Source organism: Tupaia chinensis, unplaced genomic scaffold (genome assembly GCF_000334495.1).
Source record: "Tupaia chinensis unplaced genomic scaffold, TupChi_1.0 Scaffold000046_3, whole genome shotgun sequence".
Lineage (NCBI taxonomy): Eukaryota > Metazoa > Chordata > Mammalia > Scandentia > Tupaiidae > Tupaia > Tupaia belangeri.
In genome coordinates this window covers 4,662,870-4,675,604 of record NW_006159504.1, presented here as the reverse complement: position 1 = coordinate 4,675,604, position 12,735 = coordinate 4,662,870, and positions in this window count along the sequence as shown.

The window sequence follows — 12,735 nt, the reverse complement described above, 5'->3', positions numbered from 1 at the left end:
TAAGTGAACTAAATATGATGATTAAACATCAGAGATTTTCAGGCCAGATGAAAACACAGAACATAGCCATACATTGTTTATAAGGTTTAGTTATAAGACAATCTGAAAGTGCATGCCTGGAAAGTGATAGAAAAGTTAAAGCACCACATGGAAGAAGTTGATGCGGTCACATTAATACAGACAGCGTCGACTTCAAGACAGGGGTCATGATCATCACCTTTTAAAATGACAACAAAGCCACTTCGATAGGAAGGCCTGTAAACCCAAAGAGTGTTTTAACTAATTACAGAATTTTAAAATAAATGCATTAAAATAACGAAAGGCAGAAGTATAGCTGAATTCAATTATAGTTGAGTGTTTTAATATTTCTTCCTTGGCAGCTGATAAAATGGTTAGACAAGAAACTCAGTAAGAATAGGAAAGATTTGAGCAACATTTATCACCTCCTTGAACCCAGCTGACATGTATGGGGTACTCCACCAACAAGCGCAGTGAACACGTTCTTCCCTGGTTCCCATGGAGTCCAGGTGAGCCTGATTGTGAGCCAGGAAGCATTTTAGTACATTTACAAGGATGAAGATAACACAGGTTAGAAACTCTTATCAATAAAATGTTCTTAAATTCCTCTTGTAATTAGAAAGTAAATAATGAATGTCCAGAAGGAAGAAATCACAGAGAAATCACAAACTATTTAAAATAGTGACATGAAAATGACATTAAAAATTATGGGGTATAGCTAAACCAGTATTTAGGGGAAAATGTATTATTTAGATGTTTATTAAGAAACTAAGAAAATTAGAGTATAATAAACTCAAAGTAAGTAGGAAAAGATAAAAAGGAGATAAATAATCAATGAAATAAAAAACAAACAAGAAAACAAACAGAACCATTAAGTGAGTCCTTTAAAATGTTATTAAAACTGGGGCCGGCACATGGCACGGCAGTAAAGTAAAATCCTGTGATGCTGGACACACATAGGAAGGTCCTGGGTTCGTTTCCCGAGGTTGCTAGACGAGCCGGAGGCATGCCTATGTGCCTGTGTTCTGGGCTGGCTGACGTTGCGAGGCCCTGTGGGAGCGCTTGTCTCTCTCTCCTGAAGAAAAATCTTTTTTTTTTTTTTTTTTTTTAGAGTTTTTTTCGCTATAGGGCGCGTGCGCTCGCCAGACAGAGAGAGACATAGAGACAGAAAGCGAGAAATCACCCCCCAGGGGGGGTGGTCACGCCGCAATCCCTTCTCCTCCATTCTCCTCTCGGGATCTTGGGCACGTACGCACACGCGCCCGGCATGAGTTTTAAGCCACCGGGTCCGGGACGCGAACCACGGTCGACTACGTGGGAGTCCAGCGACATAGCCATTACGCTAACTGCTGGTTCCCTCCTGAAGAAAAATCTTTAAAATTGTGAAAATTGATACACCTCCAGCATTCTCTACTCAAGAAAAATAAAAATCACCTATTACCAGCATGAAGAATGAAATAGAGAACAAAACAGTTGATCATATAAACATTAGAAGGAAAGTACATTATAAATATCTTTATGCCACTGAACTTCATGGGTTATATGAAATAGGAAACTTGAAACATGAAAGTGCCAACACTGACATGAAGAAGAAAATGTGAATAGCTTTTTTTTATTAGCAGTAAATTGAATTTATAATTAAAAGTCCTCCATAAGAAAATTCTAAACCCAAATGTCTTCCCCAAATAATAGCACTCTTAGACAAATTCTTTTAGAAAATAAGAGAACTTCGTGCTTCTCAACTCATTTAATGATGCTACCATAACCTTAAAACAGAAATATAACAAGGGACACAAAAGGAAAATGAAATTAAACACCAATATGCCCAATGAACCTAAGTATAAAAAATCCTTTGCAATTATACAGATTATGTACAGCCATGTGTCACATGACAATGTTTCAGTCCATAAAGAACCACATCTATATATGTATATATATTTTGAATTTTTAATTTAATTTTTTGTTATTATTATTATTATTTCATTTGAACATAGAGAGACACAGAGAGAAAGAGAAAGTGAGAAAACAAGCTGCCAGGTCTGGGACTCGAACCATGGTTGGCCATATGGAAATCCAGCACCTTAAATACACCACCTGCCAGCCCCAACACATCTATATATATTGGGACCAGCAGATGGTCTAATGGTTACATTGCTGGACTCCCATGTAGTCGATAAAGTTTGAGTACTGGGCCTGGTGGCTTAAAACTCACACTGGGCACATATGCGTGTGTGCCCAAAACCCTGAGCAGAAAATGGAAGAAAAGGGATTGTGGCATGGTCATCTCCCTAGGGGGTGATTTCTCATTTTCTGTTTCTCTGTCTCATAGGCATGTGTGCCCTATAGCAAAAATCTTTCTTATAAAACAAAGTCCACAAATATCAACAATCTCAGGGATTAGTATGAAGCTGAAAAATATGTCACCTAATGACATTGTAACTTTCATAATTCATAGTGCAACACATCACTCCCATGTTTGTGGTGATGATGGTGTGAACAAATCGAGTGCACTGCCAGTCGTATAAAATGGAGCACACACAATACCTGATGATGATAAGCAATGACTGGGTCAGCAGGTGGTGTGGAGGCTAAGGCAGTCAGATCCCACATGGCCAGTTGCACAGTTCGATACCCAGACTCAGTGACTTAAGATACATGCTGGCGTGTGTGTGTGCATGCCCAAAGTCCAAGAGGAGTTTGGAGTAAGGATTGTGGTATGGCCAGCCCCCTGGGGGTGATTTCTCGCTTTATCTCTCTCTGTCCCTATCTCTTTCTTTCTCTCTCTCTCCAGTGAGCACATGCACCCTAAGGCAAACTTTTAAAAAAAAAAAAAAAAGAAAAGAAAGAAAACAAGAAAAAGGGAAAAACATGTGTCTTGCAGGTGACATGGTAGTAAAAGACACTGGATTCTCACATGGCTGACTGTGGACTGTGGTTCGAGTTCCAGACCTGGTGACTTGCTTTCTCACTTTCCCTCTCTCTCGCCCTCTCTCTCCCTCTCTCTCCCTCTCTGTCTCTCAAATTGAATAGTAATAATAAAGTTAAATAAAAATTCTTTAAAATAAGAAAACTACTGACTATGTTACAGGTTTATGTTTTTACTGTGTTATACTTCTATCATTACATTAGAATGTACTCCTGCTACTAAAAATAGAGAGGCAAGACATTTATGGGGCACAGAAAAGGATTATTATCTATTGATGATAACGTGTACAGTATCCCTAACTGGACTGGTGTGAAGTGTATTCACACTGGAAAATTAACTTTACAAGCTAAGTGATGTATAGTGATTGAATGTATAAAAGAAATCAAAAGAAAATAGAATATATTATTTTGAAAAAAGAGTTTACTGAAACAGCACGACATACTTCACCAGCAGCAGCCTCCTACTTGAGAGTAGACTGATGTTTACTGTGTCTCTTGATTGCGTCATTATCTACCGTGTGACTTAATCTCATGTTTTGTCCTCTCCGTGGTCCCAAAGCATACAAAACCTCCTCCTAATGTTGCCAGTAAGAAACCACGTCACGTGATTAACCTGGAAAAGAAACTAGAAACAATGAAGGGCACAAAGGTGGAAAGCAGTGACAACCATTGCTAACCAGCTGGGTCTGTCCATTGCACCAGAGGGCGATCCTGAACACCGAGAGCAGAGTGACCGAGCTGCCAGAGGGTCTGCCTCACTGAAGACAAAGAAGCCAACGAAATGTTGAGAGGGGCCTACGTTACATATGGAGAAGCTCCTATGACCTGGATTAAAAGCCAGGAGCGTGTCCCTTTCGGCGCCAGGAAGATTGTGACCAAAGTGAAGAGTTTGTGGTGTTGAAAGAAAAGGCTGGACCTGACTATGGTGTCAAATTTACTGCTAGCTTGGCGTGGTCTAAGATTCGAGAATCATTATTCTTACACAGTGTGAGTGCGTGTTGAGTTGTGAGAGCTGTGTGCAAGTAGCTGAAGACCTTTTGGAAACTCAAGATTACTTGCCAGAGAGAATCTTCAGCGAAGGCCTGAAGGACCTTCTCCTAGAAAGACCCAGGTCAAGGCCAGGTTCCAAGGCTTCTAGGCCAGGGTCACGGTCTCGCTAGGGGGCAGTGTTGCAGACTACACATTGAAATCCTTTGCAATCTGGCACAGTGAGAGCCCCATGGCCTTCAAGCATATCAACAAGCACACACTGCTTGATTTCTGCAGGAGCAATACAGTCAAGGTTGACCCTCCTCCTCTTCCACGATGCCCTCCTGAGTTGCTATGATAGCAATATGGAGAGGTAATGCTTAGAACATCATATACCTCTCAAAGTGTTGCTGATTGCTGGTGATGCTACTGTACATCCTTCATTTATTGGTGATACTCAACCCAATATCAGAGTGGAACTGGGCCCAGCCATAGTGGCAGAGATAGTAGGGCACCAATGCGTGATACTGGAGCCATATGGCAGATCCAGGTTCAGATCCTGGGTGGATCTGAATGCACCAGATACACATAAGCACCTATGATCCTGGCTGGCTGGGAGGCTGAGAGGAGGATTCTGATATGGTCACAACCCATCAATGAGTGGGAGAAGAGTACTAGAAAGTGGTATAATAATGAAAAGAAAATTGCTGACAAAATTTACTGAGTGTCAGGTGCTATTTTTAAGCTCTAGTTTAATCCTTATAATAATAAACCTATAAGGTGGTTTTGTTTTGGTTTTTGTTTGTTTGTTTGGCCATAGGGTTCATGTGTTTGCCAGAGAAACACAGACAGAGAGAGAGAAAGTGAGAAATCACCCCTTTGGGGATGATCACTCAAGAATCCCTTTTCCTCCACTCTCTTCTCAGGATTCTAAGCGTTCACATACATGTGCCCAGGATAATTTTCAAGCCACTGTGTCCAGGACTCAAACTGAAGTCGACCATTTAGGAATCCAGCAACTTAACCACAATGCTACCTGCTGATCACAAGGTGGGATCTATTTTCTTACTAATTTTTACAGGAAAGGAAGCTGAGGCAGGGAGATTACTGCCTAGAAAGTGGTAGCACTGAGATTTGAACCTGCTCAATCGATGGATCACTGAGCTATCACTTTTCTTTTCTTTTTTTTTTTGAGAGGTTTTTCCCTATAGGGCGCGGGCGGTCGCCAGACAGACAGAGAGAGACAGAGAGGCAGAAAGCGAGAAATCACCTCCTGGGGGGATAGTCACGCCACAATCCTTTCTCCTCCATTCTCCTCTCGGGATCTTGGGCACACACGCACACGCGCCCGGTGTGAGTTTTAAGCCACCGGGGCTGGGATGTGAACCGCAGTTGACTACGTGGGAGTCCCGCGACACAGCCATTACTCTAACTGCTGGTTCCCTGAGCTACCACTTTTCTTTTCTTTTTCTTTTTTTTTTTGAGAGGGTTTTCACTATAGGGGGCGTGCGCTAGCCAGACAGCCAGAGAGAGACAGAGAGGCAGAAAGCGAGAAATCACCTCCTGGGGGGATAGTCACGCCACAATCCTTTCTCCTCCATTCTCCTCTCGGGATCTTGGGCACACACGCACACGCGCCCGGTGTGAGTTTTAAGCCACCGGGGCTGGGATGTGAACCGCAGTTGACTACGTGGGAGTCCCGCGACACAGCCATTACTCTAACTGCTGGTTCCCTGAGCTACCACTTTTCTTTTCTTTTTCTTTTTTTTTTTGAGAGGGTTTTCACTATAGGGGGCGTGCGCTAGCCAGACAGCCAGAGAGAGACAGAGAGGCAGAAAGCGAGAAATCACCTCCTGGGGGGATAGTCACGCCACAATCCTTTCTCCTCCATTCTCCTCTCGGGATCTTGGGCACACACGCACACGCGCCCGGTGTGAGTTTTAAGCCACCGGGGCTGGGATGTGAACCGCAGTTGACTACGTGGGAGTCCCGCGACACAGCCATTACTCTAACTGCTGGTTCCCTGAGCTACCACTTTTCTTTTCTTTTTCTTTTTTTTTTTGAGAGGGTTTTCACTATAGGGGGCGTGCGCTAGCCAGACAGCCAGAGAGAGACAGAGAGGCAGAAAGCGAGAAATCACCTCCTGGGGGGATAGTCACGCCACAATCCTTTCTCCTCCATTCTCCTCTCGGGATCTTGGGCACACACGCACACGCGCCCGGTGTGAGTTTTAAGCCACCGGGGCTGGGATGTGAACCGCAGTTGACTACGTGGGAGTCCCGCGACACAGCCATTACTCTAACTGCTGGTTCCCTGAGCTACCACTTTTAAGGCCTACTTCCTGAGAAGGATCTTCACCCAGGCTGTTGCTGGAACTGAGGAAGACTGCAGTGCAATTTGGAAGGTTACAACATCGAAGGCTGTGTCAAACACACTGCATGGTCTTGGGGCGGTGTCACCAAGGAGGGTATGGTTGGCATCCAGAAGAAGACACACAACAGGTTCATCCATGACTTCAAAGAAGCTGCCAAGGATGAAGAGGTTGCAAACATTGACAAGGCCTTGGCTGAAAGGACAAACTACTTTAACCTGGGTGGGTGAGAATGCATTGATAACCTCCTGGTGGTCGTTTCTGAGACTCAACGAAAAGGAGTTGAAGTTGCAACAAGAAAGCATAGCTGAAGAGGCAAGAGAAAAGCAACTTTAGGAGAAGAAAAGCAAAGAATCCTCAAGAAAATTCACAACGAAGAGTTCAGCAGTGTTTGCAGACCTCAATGAGTACTTTAAAAAGCTTGAAAACATGGGGCCAGCTAGTGGCATGGTGGTTAAGGAGCTGGTTCCCATATGGACAACAGCATGATTCGAGACCTGGATTTGGTGACTTGAAAATCACACCAGGGTCATGTGCGTGCATGCATCAAGTCCCGAGAGGAGAATGGAGGAGAAAGGATTGTGGCATGGTCATCCCCCTGGGAGCTGTTTTCTCACTTCCCTTCTCTCTCTGTCTGTCTCTAGTGAGTGCATGCACCCTGTAGCAGAAAAAAAAAAAAAAAAGATGAAAAAAGAAAAGTTTGCAAACATGGACCTCCACATGGATAGGTTTTCATTAATGGAGAGGAATGGTCATAGTGCATTGTCTGCTTACAAGTAACTCACTGATGATGAAAAGAACAAGCCAACGAAAGCACCATGGACATGTTTCTGCAAACAGTGAAACTTGCTCAAGAGAAGTGTGGGGCAAGCCCCTGGGGAGATGCTGCAGAGGAAGGGGTGCTATCCTAAGAGAGGAACTCTCTGTGCACGTTACTGCTCATGAAGGCCTTCCAGTGGGACAAGATGTGAAGAAAGAAAGCCGTGATGTTGATGATCCTGACTCTGGCTAGGCCAACACTAACATCTGTGTTGGTGTTGTAGTTTTTAACAAAAAATGTTCAAAATGTTAAGAAAATAATAATAATAATAATTTAAAATGGAAAAATAATTTTATGGAATAATGACATAAAATATTTTTGTACAACTGTGCAACTTGTTTATATCTTTAAACTAAGAGTTATGACAAAAGAAACAAAAGTTTAAAAATGAAAAAGTTTGTCAAGGGCCCAGCAGGTGCCATGGTGGCTGGGGTACTGGACTCCCACATGAACAACTGTGGTTTGAGTCCTGAACCTGGCGGCTTGCTTTCTCACTTTCCCTTTCTCTCTCTCTCTCTGTCTTTCTCTGGTCAAATTAAAAAATAATAATAACAATAACAAATAAGCACATAAGTCCAAAAAAGAAATAAATAAATGCAAAGTTTGCCAAGTAAAAGCATTACAGTAAGCTAAGGTTAATTTACTACTGAAGAAAGAAAAGCATGTTTTTATAAGTTTAATGTCACCTAAGTGAACAGTGTTTATAAAGTCTATAGCGTGTACAGTAATGTCTAGGCCTTCACGTTTTCTCATTCCCCAACTCACCTAGAACAACTTCCAGGTCTGGAAGCTCCATTTACGGTAACCGTGCAGGTATGCTGATTTTTCTTTTTAGATCGTATTTTTACTGTACCTTTTCCATGTTTAGGTGTGTTTAGATACACAGATACGTATCGTTACGTTACAAGTGCCTACAGTATTCAGTGCAACGACATCCTGTACGGGTTTGCGGCCTGGAAGTAGTAGACTGTCTCTCTAGCCTAGGGGTGGAACAGGCTATGCAGCCCAGGCTTGTGTAAGTGCCCTCTTGGATTTCACGTCCGACAACAGCACCTCATGATGGAGGCTCAGGGTGTATCACCTTTGTTAAATGAGGCCTGCCCGTGGTTTATAACACAAGGCAGTGACTCAGGCATGCACACATACACACACAGGCCCACGGATGTCCAAAGGGGATACATAGAGAGGACTGATTTTAAAAAGGAGAGCTCAATAAGTGAGTTAGAGATGGAACTTGAAGGATTAGTAGGATTTGACAGGTGATGGTTCAATTCAAATATAAAAACAAAAACAAAATTCTGTAAGGGAGGGCTAAATTCTATACGAAGGGTTTGCATTTCAGTTTGGAGGATTTTTAGCAGGAAAATGGCCCAATTGGAACTGCATTTTTAGAAAATGTTCATCATACTCAGAAAGTTACTTTTTGTTATTGTCGTCCTCTGTACACAGTCTGATCAGAGACAGGACAGGGTGAAATGGAATAAGGATCTCAGATTTCGTCATGATACCCAAGATCACTCCCTTTTAATCTTAAAATATAAGGTTATGGAGACCAGCAGGTAGCATGGTGGTTAGGGTACTTGGATACTCTCACAGGGCTGACCATGGTTTGAGTCCCAGACCTGGTGGCTTGCTTTCTCACTTTCTCTCTCTCTCTTTGTTTTGCTCTGGTTAAATTAAAAAATAAATGAATGAATAAATAAAATCAAATAAATAATTCTTTAAAAAATTATTTTAAAAATATAAGATTATTTGACATCACTTCTTAGTAAAAGATGGCAATAATTTTTTTAAGAGAGATTTTTGCTATGGGGTGTGTGTGCTCACTGGACAGACACAGAAAGAAGATAAATCACCCCCAGGGAGGATGGTCATGCCACAATCCCTTTTCCTCCATTCTCCTCTTGGGTATTTTGGGCACACATACACACACATCCAGCATGAATTTTAAGCTGCCGGGTCCAGGACTCAAACCACATGTGGGAGTCCAGTGACTCTAACCATTATGCCACCTGCTGGTTCCAATGGCTATAAACTTCAAATTGAAATCTTTTAGAGCACTCTAAACATCAGACAGGAACATAAAGTATGATTCCATAAATTGTGTCAATAATTAACATAATACCTTATGACAAAAGTAGGGTGAATTATGATTTAACTTCATTTTCAGAATGGGAAGCTAAGATTTCATCTTCAAATTTCAAAGCCTGACCCTGACCTCCCATGACCTATGGCCACCACAGAACCCCCTGCAGCTCTTTATGTTCCTTCTGGGCCTCTGTCTCCAGTGGTTTCTCCACTGGTGTTTTGACATTGGAAAATCTTTTCAGCGGGGTAAGAAGTCCTTGACTAGCCTCTGTCTCTGTCTTCCTTCTTCATAAATCTATTTTGGAGAGACAGCCTACAAATGTGGTTGTCAAGGTAAACATTTCTCATTAGCATAGAAAATCTTGAAGGATTTTGGAACTGATCAGCAGCTGATGGAGAAGGAGGCCAGGAAAACCACTGCGGAAGACAGCTACAGGCCTGTGAGCCTACCTCAGGCATAGCACAGGAACGAATGGCAGCCGAGTGTGGAGGAACTCGAGGAGGCATTTAAAGAACAAAGAGTTTCACTCAGGAATGGGCGTGGACTCTTGTCCATCACCACAATATCTTGCCTTGACTCTCCAAACCTCCCACTTTGTGCTCAGCCCTCTTTACCTGTGCTCAGGTACTAATGCAACAGAATATACTCTGAATCTCAAAAAAGTCTCAAAGTAGCTGACATCAATATCAAGACTTGCAAAGGTGGCACCAGCAGTTAGTGTAATGGCTATGTCTCTGGACTCCCATGTAGTTGACCGCGGTTCAAGTCTTGGACCCAGTAGCTTAAACTCACGCTGGGTGTGTGTACATTTGTGCCCAAGATCCTGAGAGGAGAATGGAGAAGGGATTGTGGCGTGGCCATCCCTCTGGGGGGTGATTTCTCACTTTCTCTCTCTCTATGTCTCTCTCTGTCTTTCTGGCGAGCGCACATGCCCTATAGTGAAAACCTCTCTAAAAAAAAAAAAAGGCTTGCAAAGGTTTCCTTTCCATCAGAAGTGGAAAAGAATGATGGCTCCAGGTGAAGGGTAGGCACTTGCTCCAACAGCCTCGCAAAAACTCACTTTTCCTCTTGCAGAGGGGCTGAGTGGTCCTGAGCCATGTTTGAGGCTCAGCTGAGCTTCCTCTTCCAAAGAGTCACGTGGCCGCTTTAGTGTCACCTGCGTGTACCGTCATTTGGCCCCCAATTACGCTGTATCCCAGCTGTTCAGGGATAATTTCAGCTTTGCCCCACCTCCACCAGTGGACAAAGTTGTTTTTCTTGCTTTTCAGGTCTATCGATGTTCATAATGAACTTTCTGCCAAGTAAATCAATATAAAAATAATTTGTTAGCACTTTAGCCGGGAAGCATAAGAAAAACCGTTTCAACTCAGGTGAGAAATGTGGAAGTTTGCTTTCTTAAAGGCCATTGCTTTTCTAGGAGGAGCACAATGGAGAAAAAGAGCCTAAACTTAATGCTTCTGCTCTTGATAGAATCTTGAATTATCTTGCTTGCTCTGGGCCAATAGGTGCTCTTCTAAGAAAGGAGCAGACTCTCAGTACATAGGCTTGAGGTGTCAGACCTTCCTGAGCAGCCGTGAGGTCAGGCTCTCTGCTGCCTTTCTGGGGGTAAGCACCCTCCTTTCTCAGCAGGCAACTAATGCCCACCTGAAGACTGGATCTGTCTTGTATCAGAGAGAAGGCGTCTGTCCAGCAGTGTAATGCTGAGGTCGGAGTGGTGCTAATGCCCACCTGAAGATTGGATCTGTTTTGTATCAGAGAGAAGGCGTCTGTCAGTCCAGCAGTGTAATGCTGAGGTCGGAGTGGCGGAGGTTTGGTTAGCAGTTTGGCCTCCAAATGTTTAAGTGCTGGAGTGGAGGTTTGGGTAACAGTTTGGCCTCCAAATGTTTAAGTGCTGGAGTTTGGTCCCCAGTGTAAGGGTCCTGGGAGGAGAACTTTCAGAGCTGAGGCCTACTGGGTGGTGTCTGGATCAGGGAAGCATCACCCTCGTGAATGGATTCATACTGTTCCACGGGAAGCAGTGAGCTCTCACTGTCACAGAAAGGGGGCTATTAGAATGGAAGAGCTGCCCCCAGGCCTCTCTCTCTTCGCTTGTAACTGCTGACCTTTCCACGCTCTCTGCTGTGTTGCTATGGTAGCCACACATCTTGGAATTTCCAGCCACCAGAATTGTGACCCGAATAATCCCTATTCTTTATAAGCCACCGCATCCTGGATATCAGGTTTAGTATCACAAATAATAAACTAGGATGAAACTTAGTTCATTACTCCAAAACTATGAAGCTTTTATAGCAGGGTTCCAGGCACTGGGGTTTTGATGTTACACAGGGTATGTGGGAAGGGAGGGCTGTGAGGGCAGTGTGGAGCGGTGGTGGGGATCCCCCGAGCCCGTGAATCACACTACTTCAGCTGGCCTTCAAGCTCAGCTCTACCAGGATCCACCCAAGTAGTTGACTCCTGGTCATCTTTTCAGGGGGGTTATCTAGGACTGAGGTAAACAAGGAAGTGGTGTCTTTGCATTTTTCAACCCACCTCGGACCCTCCCTGGCTCTGTGACCATTGGTGGGCAACTTTCCTCTCTGTCTCCGCTTCCTAATCTGCAGAACGAAGGTAACAGCAGTACTCTCGCGTAAGGGTGGCAATGCAAGCACCTGTCCTTAGTTACGCATTTAGCAGGAGTTGCAGCATCAGTCCCTTCTCACTCCCATCGTGAACGTTCCTGTCAATTCTACCCTATTTTAGTCTGTTCTGTGGCTACATAAAATACCCAAACCTGGATCATTTAAGAAAATAAAGTTTGTTCAGTTCACAATTTGGAGGTGCGGAGTCCTGGGGCCACCTCTGGTGAGGGTCTCTGGCTGATCACAACATGCTATAGGGCAGGTGTGCAAGCAACTGTGACCACGTGTCCTTTCTGGTCTCGTCTTTCTCCTTATAAACCCACCAAAAACCAACCATGCGGGCCCCTCCCTCGTGACCTTAATTCTAATCTCCTCCCCGAGGCTCTACCTTTGAGCCCCATAGTCAAAGCAAGTTTTTACCCTCTCAGACAGACCCATCACTAAAAAATATTGACAAATGAATTTTGGGGTGGGGGGGAGTGGAGAGTCAAACCATAGCAGTCCCCAAAGAAAAAGAAATTTGATATAGATAAAGACCACACAATGTGATATGGATCCAATTCACAGTTTCACAGTTTGGGGTAAAGCATTCAAAGTTTCATTTCCACTTGAATCTAGTGAATCTCAGGCCTTTTGTATTCTCCCTTTTTAAACATTTAAAAAAAATTTTTTTTAGAATTATAAGAGGGCTCAGCACACCTCTCATTTGGAAGTAAGAGACCTCTTTCAGAACTACCTCTGTCCACCTTGGAATAAGAAAGAACAAACACCAAGGAAAGGAAGCCATGAAGCGTCTTAGGTCTCCAAATCTAGTGAACTATTATAAATAGACTTCCTCTCCTGTGCCAGGAACTGCAGCATGGGGATTGGCTCTGAGGGTGCATCTGGGTTCCACTGGGTCATCAGTGGCTGCCATGGGGATTTC